This window comes from Girardinichthys multiradiatus, chromosome 8, assembly GCF_021462225.1.
Source record: "Girardinichthys multiradiatus isolate DD_20200921_A chromosome 8, DD_fGirMul_XY1, whole genome shotgun sequence".
NCBI lineage: Eukaryota > Metazoa > Chordata > Actinopteri > Cyprinodontiformes > Goodeidae > Girardinichthys > Girardinichthys multiradiatus.
The window spans coordinates 29,470,131-29,487,663 of NC_061801.1; the positions used below are offsets into that span (position 1 = coordinate 29,470,131).

At 43.3% G+C, this 17,533-nt stretch overlaps 1 pseudogene; it reads left to right on the forward strand.

Moving 5' to 3' along the window:
• Positions 1-366: 366 nt before the first annotated feature.
• Positions 367-6,228, forward strand: LOC124873048 (annotated as a pseudogene).
• Positions 6,229-17,533: the final 11,305 nt, after the last annotated feature.

Sequence of the window (17,533 nt, forward strand, 5' to 3'; positions counted from 1 at the left end):
GACTCTGGATGGGAGGCTGAAGCCCCAGTGTGGGTAGATTTAGAAACCCAATTGACTAACATGCAAGCACTGGTTTACCAAACAAGAGGTAAGGAAGAAGGTGAGAAGGTGAAGAAGAAAATGGAAAAACAGGTAAGAGAAGCAATGAAGGAGGATGGATTTAATTTGACGGACAAGTGGAATTTAGGTGATTGGTTTAGAAAGAAAATGAACACAGCTAAGAAAAACAGGCAGGAAGCACAAGGTAAGTTGAATGAAGCTACTGTGTGGTCCAAAGGTAAGTACAAGACCAACAAAGGAAAATGTGAAAAAGAGGAGCGCTTCTGGGGAGACATGGTTTTAATACATCAAGGAGGACAGCACACAATGAAGCAGAAAAAACCCAGAGGAGGAGCCAAGAAGGAGGGGCCGAAAGCAGCTAAGGTGATGAGCCCAGACACACCTCCCCCGTATGCACCCTCCTCCAAGTACAGCTCACTCACTGGTGCACCCACACCGCCCCCTGGTGGATTGTACCCCATATTGGAGGTAGAACATGGAACACTTATAGAGCATGGCTTGGACATTCCAACTGATGAAGGTGGATCTCTCAGCGGATGTTCCAGCTCATCCATGTCAGTAGCTGCAGGTTCCTTCTATGATGCAGAAAAGAGAGCATTTCAGGACAGAGAGGTAAAAGAAAGAGAAGAACAGCAACAACGAGGCATGAGTAAAACAAACCCCTTCTACTCGCCTCCACAGCCATCCTCCCAGCCGGCCTCTCTACTTTCAGAGGCTGGGGCACAGGCACCATTCGGGACAACCTGCTTGGGCTCTGGCACAGAAGGATCAGAGACTGAACCGGTGGGATCAGTGACCCTACTACTGAGTGGAACATGGAAACCACATGGGGTTTTGTGCCCCACCCTTGGTCCCACACACACACCCTGTTATACATCAACCCCAGCGGCAGCCCTGGAGGAAAACAGGCACAGCATGCCACAAGAAGATGAAGAAGACAGAGCAGACTCTCATCCAGACACGCCTGAAGAGCCTGCCCCACCCGACAGCCCGATAATTGCACAGTCCAGAATCCATTTAGCCCGCAAAGCAGCAGCTAAACCAGAAGGCTTTAGTTATGCCCCAAAAGCCAATTATCCCCTTTTACAGCAACAGGGCTCTGGAGCCCCCCGTAGGTATAAACCTTTCTCTCTGGGCGACATTACGGCTCTCTGTGACAAGTTGCCCCCCATAACTGAAGGAGCAGCAGTGTGGCTCCAGACTTTAGACACCCTGTTGGCAGGCACCACACTAGCATTGGGAGATTATAGAGCAGTGGCAGGACGGTGCATGCCACACCACACATGTAGAGAGATTGAGACTGCTGCTTACACCTCAAGAGCCCTGGATTTTGACCCCTTCACCCAGCATGTCCGCTGGCTAGGTGATGCATTGAGAACAGCATATCCTGTAACCAGGGGGCGCACCATTCCTAAGTTTGAATGGGACCCTAAAATTAACCCCAGGGAATACCTGGACCAGTGTAAATCTATGTGGCAAACTCAGACAGGAACTAACCCAGCTAATGAGGGAGCACAGCGAGACTGGTTCAGAGATGCTGTCCTTAAAGGACTGCCCCAACAGGTAAAAGCCAGTATGGACGACAATCCTGACATGGCTGGAGCGGACGCTGGAACTTGGGATCGCCATCTGATCCATCACCTGTCCAAAATAAGAGAGGACCATAAGAAAGATGAGGAGGAACTTAAGACCCTGCAGACCCAATTGCTAAAAATGCAGTTAGCCGAAGCAAAGCAGAAAGCAGGAGAAAAGGAGAAAGACAACAAAACTCCCAAAATAATGTATGAAGGTGCGGTTTCTCAGGGCCCCCAGACTCCTCCCTTTCCTGGCCATCAGGACACGATTGCACCAAGGTCTGCAACCTCTGGTCCTTATCAGGCCCAACCAGGCCGGTTCAGGGGCAGGGGCGGGCCGAGGGGCCGTGGATTCCGTGGAGGACCACCAAGGCGATGGGGGGGTGCTGACATTTGCTACCACTGTGAGGAGCAGGGTCATTGGAGCCGAGACTGTCCGTACAACCTTGAGGCATATGGGCGTGGGTATGGACCCAGAGGAGGCCCAGGGCGACGCCCGTATCGAGGACGGGGTGGTCCACCACATGGAGGTCAAGAGCAGCAACCTTCACTTCAGCTGCCAGCCTGGGATAAACCCAGCTTTGGGCCAGACCTCTACTGAGGGCCCCCACAAAACCCCCCGGACAGAGGGACTGAGGACCCCTTACTGTCCGTGACAGTGTATGGACAAACTCTTCCTTTTTTGGAGGACACTGGGGCCACATGCTCAACTATTCAACGAGCCCCTCCTACCACCCTCTCCACAAGGACTACCACTGTCATGGGGTTTTCTGGGGCTAAACAGGTCCTACCTTACACCAAACCCCTAAAAACCGAGATAGGGGGACAGACTTTGAACCACAGCTATTTGGTGTCAGCAGACACCCCTGTCAACTTATTTGGCAGAGACATGTTGATTAAAATGGGAGCCACCATTTTATGTGGACCTGATGGACTGTCTGTGCATCTGCCCAAGGGAACTCAACTAGCCTGTGGCAACAATTCCCACCCCTCTCATGGACAGTATCTCATACAACCCCTGGCTGACCCTATGGCTGACATATATTGGGTCCTCCTGCATCCAGAAACCACAGCGGGCGGAGGCATCCTCTCGTCCTTCCTTCGGTGGAAATCCTGGATCTCGACCCTGGGGCCCTGCGTCCCTCCCCCTGACCCGCCACATGTCACCCTCTTCTATGACAGGAATAACTGTGAGTGTTATCAGGAAAGCTTTGCTGAGGAGCTGGAGGGGACTTCCTGGGAGATCGCCACCGCAGACATTTATGTAGCCCCTGAAGGTGTCGTAGCCTCCGTGGAGCTGTCTACAGAACAGGAGAACTGGTTTAAAATGTGGTCTGATGGTGTACCCCCTGTTTCACTGGCGCTCCACCCTGCTCACAAAGCCCGCGAGCTGGGAGGAGTGTTAAAATGCTCCCTAGCTCTCACTGACTGGCATTCTTCATCCACACCCAATCTATCTTATTCCCCCTCATGTAACACCTACCGCATTACTAACATGTCCATAGACGTTGGCACCTTGGAACATGTGCAACTTGAAAGACATCATGGCAGAGAAAAAACAGATCATCCAATGGCTGCAGTTGTAGTTCAGAGCATGCCATCTTCACTTTGGGCTGAGGGCCCCACGGACGTGGGACTCATTCAGTGCTCTCCCATCACTTTCCAGCTTAACACTGACCGACCCATTTGGAAATCCCAGTACCCTCACAAACCAGCAGCCGAAAGTGGAATTCCTGACACCATAGAAGGGCTGTGGAACGCTGGGGTGCTGGAACCAGCTGACGGCTCTTCTTGGAACACACCCATCTTACCAGTAGAAAAGAAGGGCACTGGGAAATGGAGAATGGCCCATGACTTGAGAGCTGTAATGCAGCACTTTCCACTCCTACAGTTCCAGTGCCCAATCCTTATGTTGCTCTTACCAATCTAAATCCCGAACATGCAGGGTTCACCTGCATCGACCTTGCCAATGCCTTCTTCTGCCTGCCTCTAGCGGAAGAATGCAGAGACATCTTTGCCTTCACATACAACTCCTACAGATACCGGTACACACGTTTGCCACAGGGTTTTGCTCTGTCACCCGGGATATTTAATCAGGTTCTTAAGGACTCCCTCCAAGATTGTCCCCTCCCGCCAAACACCACATTGATCCAATACGTGGATGACATTCTTTTGGCAACACCCACTGTTTCTGAATGCTTGGAGCCACGGCTGTGGTACTCTCACACCTAGCAAAAGCTGGGTACAAGGTCAGCAAAGCCAAACCACAAATTTGCCGGAAACAGGTGGATTTCTTGGGCAGGGTAATCTCTCAGCCCGGGACAGGAATGTCCCCTTCACATCAATCTGCTGTCTTTCTCATCCAAAACCGGTGCGGGTGAAGGACATGCTTTCCTTCTTGGGACTCACCGGATACAGCAGGTCATTTATTCCAGGATACACTGACCTAACTGCCCCACTCCGCGACTTAGTGAAGAAACAAGGCATGCGCCATTTGACAGCGCCTCTAGAATGGACAACAGAAGCAGAGGAAGCATTTATTGCTCTTAAAACCAGCCTTTCCCAAGCTGCTCACTTGGCACATCCAGACTACACATTGTCCTTTCACCTGGATGTTTCTGTAACAGCACACACCACAAACGGGGTGCTGTTCCAGAAAAAGGGGGAGTATGTTAGCGTGATGCTTGACAACATGGAACAAAGACACCATGAATGTACCAGACATGCAGCAGGGTTGGCAAACATAATTCAAAAAACAGCCCACGTAGTGATGGGACATCCACTACATATTCTAACATCACATGGAGTAGTGGCATTTGTCAATTCCAAAACTTTCACACTCTCACCATTGAGACAACAGAGATTGAGTAAGGTGCTGGAGGCGCCAAATATCATCTACAGCCATGAAGGGATCAACATGGCAGACAGAATGACAGAAGGAGAGCCCCACGTGTGCGGCAAAAAAAGTTGAGGTAAGTGAGAAAATCAGACCAGACCTACAAGGAGAACCACTGACAGAAGCAAGAAACCTGTACACAGATGGCTGTTGTTTTAGACATGACACAGAGGGTTTGAAAGCAGCCTATGCGGTGGTGGAAGACACAGGAACGAACTTTGTGACTCTTAAGGCAGAAGGGCTGACAGACACCCAATCAGCACAGAGAGCAGAGGTGCTAGCAGTAATAGCAGCCCTAGAACTAGGGGAAGGACAAAAAGTGAACATCTACACAGACTCAGCTTATGCCACGGGAGCATTGCACGTGAAACTAAAGCAATGAATGAGAACAGGGTTTAGAACAGCAGGACAAAAACCCATTAAACATGAGCAGGAAATGAGAAGATTAGCTGAGGCCCTACTACTTTCCCAAGAAGTAGCGGTCATAAAATGCAAAGGACATGATAACAGCTACACTAGGGTGGCTCAAGGAAATCAAGCTGCAGACCAAGCAGCCAAAACCAAAGCTGGATATCTGCCCATACACATCTTGATGAACTCTGAAGTTGAATGGACACCAGAACCAACTCTGGAGGAGGTGAGTAGACTGCAAAATGGGGCCTCACCAGAAGAGAAATCAGTCTGGAAGGTAAGAGGGGGAAGAAAAGACCAGGATGAACTATGGAGAAGTCCAGACGGACGTCCCATCCTACCCCCAGGGTTGACCACAGCAGCGCTGGAGGAAGCACATGGACCGGGACATGCAGGAACTACACAAATGATGAAGAGTTTTGAGCACTGGTGGCATCCATACCTGAAACAGACGGTAGGTCATTGGATAAGCTCGTGTAGCACCTGCCAACAATTCAATGTGAGACCCACTCTGAAGCCTGCACCAGGTAAGTTCCCTGTGGACCCAGTAGCAGGTAAGGAAATCATCATAGACTACACAGACATGACTGAAAGAGTGAATGTGTTCAGATATCTTTTGGTGTGTGTGGATGCATTCACCGGTTGGCTTGAGGCCTGGCCAGCAAAAAAGGAAGACAGCAAAACAGTGGTGAAGTGTCTGATTAATCACTACATCCCCAGGCACGGTTTTCCTGCGAAAATCAGGTCAGATAACGGCACACACTTCAAAAATGAAGAACTTAGAGAGGTTGAAAAGTTCCTGGGACTGAGACATTCCTTTGGAACAGTGTACCACCCCCAATCTCAAGGGAAGGTGGAATGAACCAGATGCTCAAAACCAAATTGGCTAACATCTGTACACAGACTAAAATGAATTGGGTAACAGCATTACCTTTAGCCTTGATGTCAGTAAGGAGCTCAGTCAGCCAAAGACATGGGTTGACGCCCCATGAACTACAGACTGGAAGACCTTTTCCAGGCCCAAAAACCAGGTTACTTTTTCTGACTGAATGTGAACAATCTATGTCTCACCGTGATTACAATAGATCTCTCCACAGCTTGGTTGCAGCATTCTCAAAACAGGTGGCCGCCCAACCATCCGAGGCTCAAGCCACCACCTCAGACGCAGAGTGGATCCTTCTGAAAGTCATCAAACGGAAGTGATCAGAGCCCAGGTGGACGGGTCCATTCCAGGTCACAGAGAGAACCTCACATGCGGTGAGGCTCAAGGGCAAAGGAGACACGTGGTATCATTGGAGCCAGTGTGCAGCAGCAGAGGAACCACAAAGATTGCTGCCAGAGGTCCAGCAGAACCTGAGGGACAACACCAGCACACCAGAAGACCCTTCTCACCCAATTCAAGGGGCAGAATAATCCCCTAGGGTGAGAAAGCGTTCATTTACACCTAAAGGTTAGTCTACACCTTAGGTGCACCGTCAGATCAGTGGTCCCACCAATAGGGGCAGAATAATCCCCTGGTGAGACCACTTAGCTCCAGGTCAGTCTACACCTGTGAGTGAAGCCCAGGACATCACACAGAAGAGGTGGATGTGATTGAGCTTTCCTCTCTTTCACTGGTGGTCGTAGCTGCTCTCCCACCAAAGAACTGAACTGAACACTGAACTTTTCAAGAAAAAAAAGAGGTCTTTTGTGTTTCACCATATTGTTAATCCTTATCTTCCTTTGAAAAGAATAGGAGGTAAAAATCTAGGACCCAGGCCCCTTAAGGGTTGGGTCACAGGAGGTATAGGTGTTTTATCATTTTTCATTGTCACATTTATTCTAGGTTTGTATTGTGAACTGCCTTTCCAAGCATGCTCCAGCCATCCAGACAATAAAGTATCAAAACGCAGCGTTCCACCCGCCCCAACCGATCCATGTCTCAAGTTTTATGGAGGACTTGAATTAAATTACACACTGGGCACGACCACAACATTCCAATTTGACCTACGCAATTGGAGTCCCCCGAGGTGTACCCAATGAATATAAATTGGCGGACCAAGTCTCAGCAGGCTTTGAAAACATTCCCATTATAGCAGCTTTGTTCCCGGTAACTCCCAATAAAAACTAAGACCGCATCAATTACATACATTACAATGTGTTACGCATGGCTAATTTGACACGTGATGCAGTTGAAGGCCTGTCGGACCAACTAGGTCCAACCTCTCTTATGTCAGTTCAAAATAGGATGGCTCTGGACATGGTGTTAGCTGACAAAGGGGGTGTATGTGCTATATTTGGGGATATGTGTTGCACTTTTATTCCCAACAACACTGCACCGGATGGTTCAGTGTCAAAGGCTTTAGAGGGACTTAAGACCCTCTCCGCAACCATGCATGAGCACTCAGGAATAGACAATCCGTTAGAAGACCGGATGACGGGCATGTTTGGACACTGGAAAGGGTTGATTATGTCATTGTTTATATCCATTGCTGTTTTTGTAGCTATTATGGTTACCTGTGGATGTTGCTGTGTGCCATCTATAAGATCTTTGATTGTTCGATTTATTACTACAACCATTGAAGGGAAAACCGCACCTCCTCCTACTTCCCATATGATGCCTTTGCTTGCGGTTGATGCTAACGAGGAGGAGGACGAAGATTAACCCGTAAGACTAATTGACTGATATGTATTACTGTCTAGGGAGCAGAAGGATGGTAGAATATTACATTGGCATATTTGGACAGACTATGGAATAAAGCATGGATAGACACCCTCCAGTTAGAGGGGTCAATACTCCCTGTCAAGACTTAGAAGGTTGTAAGCATCCTTGGGACTACAAAGGCCGGACAGGCAATAGTCCCTGGGCACATGGCATGGCATTGGAGGCAGGGTCAAAAAGCATGATGACAAACATTTCCTTCTGTTCCACAGGTTGTAATGACTGTTAAAATCTTTTATGAAGCATCTTCAAATAAGGGTGAAGTCTTAGGAGACTTCAAAAGGGGGAAATTGTGGAGATATATTATGTGTGTGCATTATTACTATGTTCAAAACAGGGTGGGAAATAAAATGTGTAACATGTGTTAGTATAAGACATTGTGTGGCCTGCAGAAGTATTTCTCTCAGGGGTATGGTGAAAGTGGAAAATTACTGAGAACTGCATGTGTGTGAAAATTAGAGATAGTACAACTGACTGAGTTACTCCCTGCTTATATCAGTAGATACGGGATGCAGCTGTGGGACAATACCTGTCTAAATATGGTAAGCCGGAAAAGTGTGTACGTGACTATGTGTAGAAAATATTGTAAACAAGGGCGCTGCCCATTTTCGTGTGTGTTTTAATAAAAGAAATAAGCCCAGTGAGAGAGAGCCATAAGAAGTCTCGGTGTGTCCTGCCCACATGAGCTCTCTTCCCCTGGGCCCAGGTATTTAAATTGAATACAACGGTGTCTGAGTGTGATTTATTCTAATGTGTTGTGAAATCCTCTAGGTTACGGTGAATAAAGGAACGCGCCAAAGACCCCGTTAAAGGGGTACTTCAACATAACTAAAGGATCTGCCTCCCATTCTACTTCTAGAGACTCTAGGAACCACCAGTAAACCTGCAGTCTGAGAACAAAGTGCTCTGTTAGGAACATGTGGAACAATCAGATCTCTGATGTATGATGGAGTTAAATCATTAAGGGCTTTATATGTGAGGAGGAGAATTTTAAATTCTATTCTGGATTTAACAGGGAGCCAATGAAGGGAAGTTAAAATAGGGGAAATATGATCTCTCTTTTTAATTTTCATCAGAACTCTTGCTGCAGCATTTTAAATCATCTGAAGGCTTTTAATTGCATTTTGTGGACATCCCTGTGGTACTCCACAACTAACCCTGGAGTTTAAAGATAATTTATCATTTACATGAACAAACTGGAATCTGTCAGACAAATAAGATTGTTAGGGTTTGAAAACTTTTGTATTGTTTATCACTCATGTCTGCTCTAAGTGCCTTTCTCTCCTACTTGCCACAGAAAGGGATATGGGGGAGACCAGTGAGTTATGCTTTTATCAGCAACATCTAAGGGCTGTTACCAAGTCCTCACTCCCTCTCTGTTTAAAATCAAGACCCTAACCTTTCTGACCCCACGCACACACACACACACACACACCCTGAATGTTTATTGAACTGTGTGTGAACCAGCATGTATAAATAAAGAGAGAGGGGTGCCAACACTTTGTAGTCTGCACTGCAGAGTGTGAGCTACCCTTGCTGCAAGTAAAACTGACTCTGTGTCGTTCTTGCCTCTGAGTTGACTAATTAATACCTAACAAAGATTTAAACCAGCCTAGCGCTGTTCCCCTGATCCCTACAGCATATTCCAGCCTTTCTAAGAGAATATTGTGATCGACTGTTTCAAATGCAGCACTAAGATCTAACAGGAAAAGTACAGACACAAGTCCATTATCTGAGGCCATAAGAATATCATTAGTGACTTTCACCAGAGTTGTTTCAGTGCTATGATGAAGCCTGACTGAAACTCTTCAAACAGGTCATTGCTCTGTAAATGCTCACACAATTGATTAGCAACTATTTTCTCAAGAATGTTCGACAAGAATGGAAGATTGGATATAGGTCTGTAATTTATTAAGTCATCTCGATCAAGCGAAGGTTTCTTAAGCAAATGTTTAATTACAGCTACCTTAAAAGCCTGTGGTACATATCCATTTACTAAAGATACATTAATCATATCTTAAATAGGCTGGTAATCAGAGGGAACACTTCCTTAAATAGCCAGTCAGAGCTGGAAGAAGCTGTTACTCTAAAAGCAACATAAAATGCCAAATTACAGTTTGCAAATGTACTCGTTGACAAAGACCATAATTTTTGAGACTGCAGGATTCTAAAGAAATTCTCAATTATTTTACATTCCTGTGGTCTGTTGAAACAAAATTGAAAGAGGCCATTTGACCATCAATACATTTGGAAGAAAAAGGGGAAAGCCATCGGGATGGCCTTGCAAGCCATCCCAGCTATGAATTACAAGAGTGCCAGCATAATGGTGTATAGGTGTTTAACTGAAGGAGGGACCCCTGCATTTTATTAAAAAATTGTATCATTACATAGAAATATGAAAAAAACCTTTCAAGACAACCAGCAAGGTAAAGCTTGGGGACAAATGTGTCTTCATAATTGATAACGACCCTAAGCATGCTGCCAAATAAATTACAAAGGTCAATGAAGTCAGAATTTGGACTGGCCATCACAATACCCTGACCTCAAGTCTCCTGGAAATTTTGTGGACAGAGCTGAAGTGTGTCTGTGATGAAGGCAGTTTACAAAGCTGATTCATTTACACCAGTTCTGTTGGGAAAAATGGCCCAAAATTCCACCAAACTATTGTGAGAAGCTTGTAGAAGAATACTCAAAATGTTTCATCCAAGTCATGCATTTAAAAAAAAAAACATTTTGACCATATACTTAGGAAGCAAATGAAAAGCTCTGAATTTGAAGAAAGTTAAAAACAATTACTAATACTATTATATGTGCTATACTAAAGTGCTAAAGATGAAAAAAATGCCAAATGCTGATCTGCATGAACCCAGCACCTACCCAGCTGGATAGGGTACGTTGCTTAGATAGCTAAGGTTAGCTGGTGCTAGGTGGTGTGATGTTTGGGTACATGTCTTGACATATTGTAGCTGTGGATTGGTGCTTATTAGGATTCAGCAAATGATGTAACTCATCCCATTCTGTTTCAACAAAACAAAAAAATGAAAGATAATGTGAGTTTCTCGCAGCTGAAGAGAACACCTCAATTCGAGTAAAACTGACTGATTTTTTGTACCCCTTGGTCGGGCTAGCAGATATATTTTAAAAATGAGTTACCTTGTGGGATTTGGTCATATATAATCCTTATATTAGTCTCTATCTTCTATTCAGTTTAATAAGTTGCAGTCCACTTCCGATTCAGTGCAATTATAATAGAATACATAAAGACCACACTAAATTCCTTCCTAGATGAATGCAAAAATGAAAGATACTACCACAAAGGTAAAATGCTATTTTTATTATGCCTGTTAATTACCTAAAAAACTTGGATTTTCATATTTTCACTTTCATTTTTTCAGACGTCTCATGTAGTTTAGACCAATTTAAATTAGGCTTGGTTTGCTGGAACTTTATCAAAGATCTTTCCTAAATGTATAATGCTCTCTTTTTTATTTGTCTCTACACCAAGCCAGCCTTCATCTTATTTCTTTCTCATTTTTATTCTCTTTGTTTCATCTAAATTTCTGCCCACTTACTGCCTCCGTTGTGCACTTAAAATATAACTGAATTTTCATAATTGCTGAGTTTGTTTTTTTCTAAATTATTTACACATTCACAACTGGTGACGTCTTTCTTATGTTCAACATGCAGTGGATATTTCTTTGGGTATTAAACAAAAAACAAATAAAATCTGTATTTACAATGCTGTTTGCCATTGTAGAGGTAAAGCTGGACTTGATTAGACTCTGCAGAGCTTCAGACCTCAAACTAACTGGTTGCTCAGTGATCACATTCGACCAGAATTGTCAACACAACACAAAACATTTTTAGAGCAAAAAGCTATTATCTATACTTAATGGACACAACAAAACCTGATATCAAAACCATGGAATATCTTAATGACAAAATAAAATTCTGTTCAGCTGAATTAAATGCATCAGATTTTAATTTCCATCCCAGCCGTCTTTTCATCTTGTGATTCTCATTGCATAAACACACACCGGCCTGTCTCTGTCCACCAAGATCAGACAGTTGTTCATTTTATTTAACTTCTGTGTGTGATTGTACACAAAGATTTCTGTAGTAATAAAAACATTAAATTTGAATTAATTGTGGCTTGACAAGTCTTTATAAGTGTGAGGTTTATACTAATATAAAAAAATAAACTAATGAAGTGTTATAAAATAATTTTTGAGCAATATTTTTGTGGTTCTGTGTCAATGTTACTTCATCTACCCTTTTTGGATTTACACTTTTCCAAAGCCCTGTAGTTTCATTTTTATTATGGTAAATAACATGAAATAATAATTGGAATAAATGACAAGATAATAGTCCCTAAAGTGTTTTGCTTCTCAAATGCTGCATACTTAAATGACATTATATGTCTTGTTATAATACATTTAAATATGTCCACAGCTGTATGGCAGATGGTCCATTTCTCACTGAATACTAAATGCATTTCCTCATTCAGGCCAAATGTAAAATTTTTTCATCATATCTTTATATGTTTAAAGACAGTTCCCTCAGTTTTTCGTGAGAGCTCTCTTTGAACAACAATTTCTCTCCTCAAAGACTGTGGCTCAGTAGGAAGAGTAGTCGTCTTGCAATCGGAAGGTTGTGGGTTCAATTCCAGCTTCCTCCTGCTGTATGTCGATGTGCCCCTGGGCAAGGCACTTAACCTCAAGTTGCCTACCGATCTGCGTATCGATGTGAGTGTTAGTGAGTGCAATTGGGTGAATGTGGCTCTAGTGTAAAGCGCTTTGAACGATCTGTATGACTGGAAAGGTGCTATATAAATTCAGTCCATTTACATTAAACATGAACATTTTAATTCAGCCAATTGACCATATTATCTTAAGAGACTTTATAGGTCGGTGGGCATCCTCTAGAACTGATTCAGTGTGATTCAGATCCATATATCAATTGCCTATACACTTAAACTTTTTCAACCAATTAATATTGCTCATCTCTAAACAACTTTTTCAAAACAGTTTTTATCATTTTAAAAATATAAATCTTTTGGACAATTGATCTTAACGTTGTTAACTAGCCATCACTTAGAATAATGGACTACTAAAATGTTGGAGAGGAACATGTATGAACTCTCGCGAGATGGTGACAAACTGCATATAAATATTTGACCTTCCTGGTGCTAGCCTTAGCAGTTAGTGGTTTTAACTAACAAAAGGAAATCTTATAGCTTATTTACCCCTCCTTTAATGTACCTTTAACTACTATTAGTATGACTAGTAATGTGTGTTTAACACTAGAACTCCCAGGGCCATCAATTTGACGGTTTTGAAAGTTTTTACATACCATAACTATGGCTTATTAAAACTGTCATCTTCCTGGCATCCTGACTTTTTCTAAATCTGTGTCTTGTGTATTCCTGTGTCTCTATTTTAAAAAAATGACAAAGTAAATAGAAGACGTAAGTATTTCTACTTCTAACTACTACAACTGCTATTTTGACAGCCCTATTATTTACATAGATTTTCTTTTTCCCGCGGCTGAGTACACGTTCGAGTGTTGCCTAGCAACCACCACCATAGAACGCTGTCTGAGAAAAAGATTGCTAGCATCCTACAAATGGATTTTCAACTCAAGAGGCAGTGGAAATCCTTCAAAAATTAGATGAGTGTGATTCTGGGGCGAGAGGGATGAAAGTGAGGCTCCTCCAGTCAAAAAACGACGAATCATCCCATCAGCAGGAGGGGGTGACGCACTATTTCAGGGTAGTAAAAGACTAGCCTATGTATTGATTTTATCATTTTAGGCCATAGTTTACAAATTAGTAAACTACTAATCTATATACTATTTATATAGCAACAGTGCCACAATCATCGCAGGTCCAGAGGCAGGGAGACGAGCCAGGCGCCCAGTCCCCAGCTATAAACCCAGCAATCCAGCTTGCTGGTAGGAGAGAAACTACAAATCAAGGTAATGACAATGGACAAAGAAATAAACAAAAAGTTAGGCCATAGTTAGGAAATGCAGCCTAATAAAAATGATCTATTCTGTGCTTTACAGTGTTTTCATCACAAGATGAGCGCACACATGAAAAGGAGGAGGAGACAGGAAAGGATGGCACAGTGTGGAGAGTGGTAGGGTAGAAAAAAAGCAGAGGGAGGCATCAGAGCCAGAACGCATTGACAGAGGCAGAGGGACCCACTATGTACGCAAAGAGCCAGATCCAAGATGCCTACACCCAAGGGCGTAACTTTGGGTCTAGAATTGGGGGGTTAAGCTCTCTGCCTAGTTGTTTATTTATTGAATCATTTACTCTTGTAAAAGGAGTCAGGCTAATTTTGCGTTCCTGTTTGAGAAATTCATTCTAATGCTTTTACTGTGATTTACTTAACTTTACTGTTTTCTTTGTATTTACTCTGTAGTTTTTCTGTTCCACATCAGTTCAGCAATTAATAGAAAGTTTCTTTTACTTCATGTTTTTTCTAACACAGAACCAAATATTTAACATTTTTAGAGCACCTTCATATTCATGAATGCTGCATTGTGGTGTTTCAATAGCTTCACAATAATTTGACTTGGTTTTAATTTTTTGTTAGTAGTTTAGGTGAAGGATGAAGATTAACAGTTTATAACTGATGAAAAAACATTTGGCTGAAGCAGACAATGACACATTTTGTGATATTTAGAAAAAAACGTTCTGCTCAGTCCATCTGACTAAAGTCGTTCTTAAACTCAGAGAAACTATGTTTATTGCGGCTCAAATAAATGTGCTTCTTTCTCATCTATGTAAACGACTTTTTAAAAATTTACTCTCTCACTCTCTCTCCCACATCTGAGGCTCCATTGTCATAAGTTCTTACATTTCTGAAAAAAAAACTGGTATAAAACATTTCATTAAAATATGTGCCTCCTTTTATGAACCTTTTGACTAAAGATCAGATATTTTTCACATAATGATGCAGATCAAGCTAGAAGCTCATAGAGAGGGTTCCTACTGTTTTCTATCATGTCCAGGCCTTTTAACTTCACCTGTAGCTCAGGTGAAAGTCCCTCATCATGACCTCGATGATGCTCATTAGTGAACCTCCACCTCATGTCTTGCTGGGTGAATAAGTGATTAGCACTACAATTGGCCCATTCTGAGCCAGCTCTCAGGTTTAACGCTAACTTCAGTCTGGGTTAAGCCACTCTGCTTTCACCTGTTCCTGGGCGCCCACACCCACCAGGCTCCAACTCTCTGGTTGGCTCCGCGGCTGCTCTGAAATGAGCCGTCTCCCCTATTGTAGCCCTGTTTGATGCCCTTAGTGTAACTTTTCGGGTGATTAACGAGGTAGGCCAACGCTCCTGGAGTGAACAGCCATTCTGGGCTTCTCCAGAAGGGACAAATTGCCTGTCCGTCTGAGCCTGTGCACATAGTTGCGCAGTTGCGGTGCCGCATGTGCACAAACAACAACTTTTGCCTTCTTTTCCTTTAGACTCATTGTCAGGTTAGGTGGAGCGGGCAGTGATTATATGGAACTCAATAGAAACAAATCTGATTGTTTTTAATAAAAATTTGAAGTCTGTCATTTTGGGGCTTAATGCATCTTTTGAACAGACATGAACTCTTAAATGTCTTCTTTCATGGCTTTCAGGGCTGTTTTGAAAACATCTGGATCTTCAGCCCCAGAGGTCCAGGTGGCAGGTCTAACAAAGCACCTGGGTACCACTGTATTTCGAAGCTAGTCTACATGCACTGCCATTTAGTGTGTCTGCGTGTGCAGGCGTGTGCAAGCGGCATAGAGACAACTAACGTAAAAATACATGTATATTTACCTCATTTTGATTTTTGCTGTTGGTGCTGTTGGTGTTTTTGACCAACAGTGAAAAATCGCTGTCTGTCCACTTTTTTGAGAGTACTAGCACTCTCATCAGTGACTGAATCAGAAGTACAGCAAACAGTGAATGCTTAGTGGAGAAAGCAGGTTGGGTGATACCAAGTTTTTGGGAGGAGGAGGGGAGTTACATTACCAAATCGCAGTGATGTTATTATATTGGGGGGGTCATATTGACTTGATCAGATTTTGGTGGGGGGTCATAACCCCCCTAACCCCCGTGCAAATTACGCACTTGACTAGACCCCATTCTGCTTGCTGGACACCAAAATGCTCATGCACATTCAGGGCTGCACTGTGGCTGAGACCCGCAGAGTTTTAGGTTTTAGGAGTCCTCCTGGGACATGAATGTGGATGAGCTGAAAGCGTTTTTAGCACTAGTTTATGTCCACGGAGTGAAAGGATGGTGTAACATGGAGCTGGAAGAACATGGAGTTTGTGGCACCACAAACAAAGAAAAACACAATGAAATAAAATAAATCTGCACTTGGTAGCAGCTTGGGGTAGCTTCTGCCCAAATTGGCATGCAGGGAGGCATGCAACACTGCGGTTTCAGTGCCTTCATCTTCAGGCCGTGGGGAAAACAGCTTCAACTAGAAACACTGTCTCTTCTGGGGAAAACCTCTGGCCCTGATTCCAATTTTGCTGATGCTCTGAAAGAAAGGTTTAAGACAACTTGTCTTAATTATCCCTTGTGATATGCTGGATGCACATACAGCAGATCATACCTCAACTTCTGTCCATTGTTCAATCAACAGGTACACAAACGTGAGATTGTATTCACCTTTGGATCCAAGAATTCTTCGAACTAGTAATTCTAGTTTCAAAGACATTCAGGTGTTTGCGTGATTTCTCCCTGATGCTGTCAGCTGCATTGCTGCGGGGAAAAGAGAAAGAGGAGTATCTGGGAGAAGTGTTTTATTTGTGGCTCTTTGACATTATGGTGATTCCAGCTGTGTCTCTTTCCTGTGCTGTACTAAAAGTAGGTTAATGCGGTGCGGTCTCTTTGTTTTGTCATATTCTGAGTTTGGGTCGGACCAAGGCACAGACAAAAGCTTGGCAGCAGTATGTTTAAAGGAAGGCTCAATTTTTATTCTCAGGCTTTTCCAAAAACGTTGCAAAACGTAGCATAAGTCACTGCAGGTATAAACATGAGTAGAATACAAGACTTACATGTGAATACTGCAGGAAACGTAGCAAACCCGAACTTCATCATAGGACGAGAACATAGTGGTGAACGAAGGACGGAACGAACAGAAGGAACCAGCGAGGAACTAAGAACACAGACGAACTAATATACAGAGAAAAATGAGAGGGTAACAAAGGGGAGATAATCAAAGAGAACAGGGAACAGGTGAGACACGGACGCAAGGAGACAGAGGGAGCAGGTGAGCCTAATACGAAGACTAAAAGATGAGGAAAAGGACTAATTAACAAGACAGTGAGCAGACCTAAACGAAACTATAGACCAAAATAAATAAAGCATAAGAATCAAGAACAAACATGAACTAAAGGAAACTGAGAAACTGGAGGGAACACAACAACCTAAGATCTAAGGACTTAACAAAATAGAAGCCATAAAGAAATCCAGACCACAAAAGTAAACAAACCTAAACCAACACTGAAAGAACAAAACGAGGATGAAGCAGAAGGAAAGAGGACTAAAATAAAAAGTAAACAATAACTAAAGCTAACCTATAAGGGAAGCTGGAGCTACAGAAACTAAACTAGGAGTGAGAACAAATACCTAACATAAATAAACACAGGGATACTAAAAGAAAAACTAAACTAGAGAATCCAAGGAAGACAAAGAACTCTAATAATCACAATAACAATAATAATAATAATACCACACAAAGTAATAAGAAAGCAACCACTAAGAAACTAAGAATGAGAGGAGAGAAAACAACACACACTAGGAGGCGGTAGCGGGAACAAAACTAACAGGGGGCAAAAGGAAATAAAGAAACTGCAAAAGCCAAACTAGAAAACACCTGGACGAAAAGTAAAC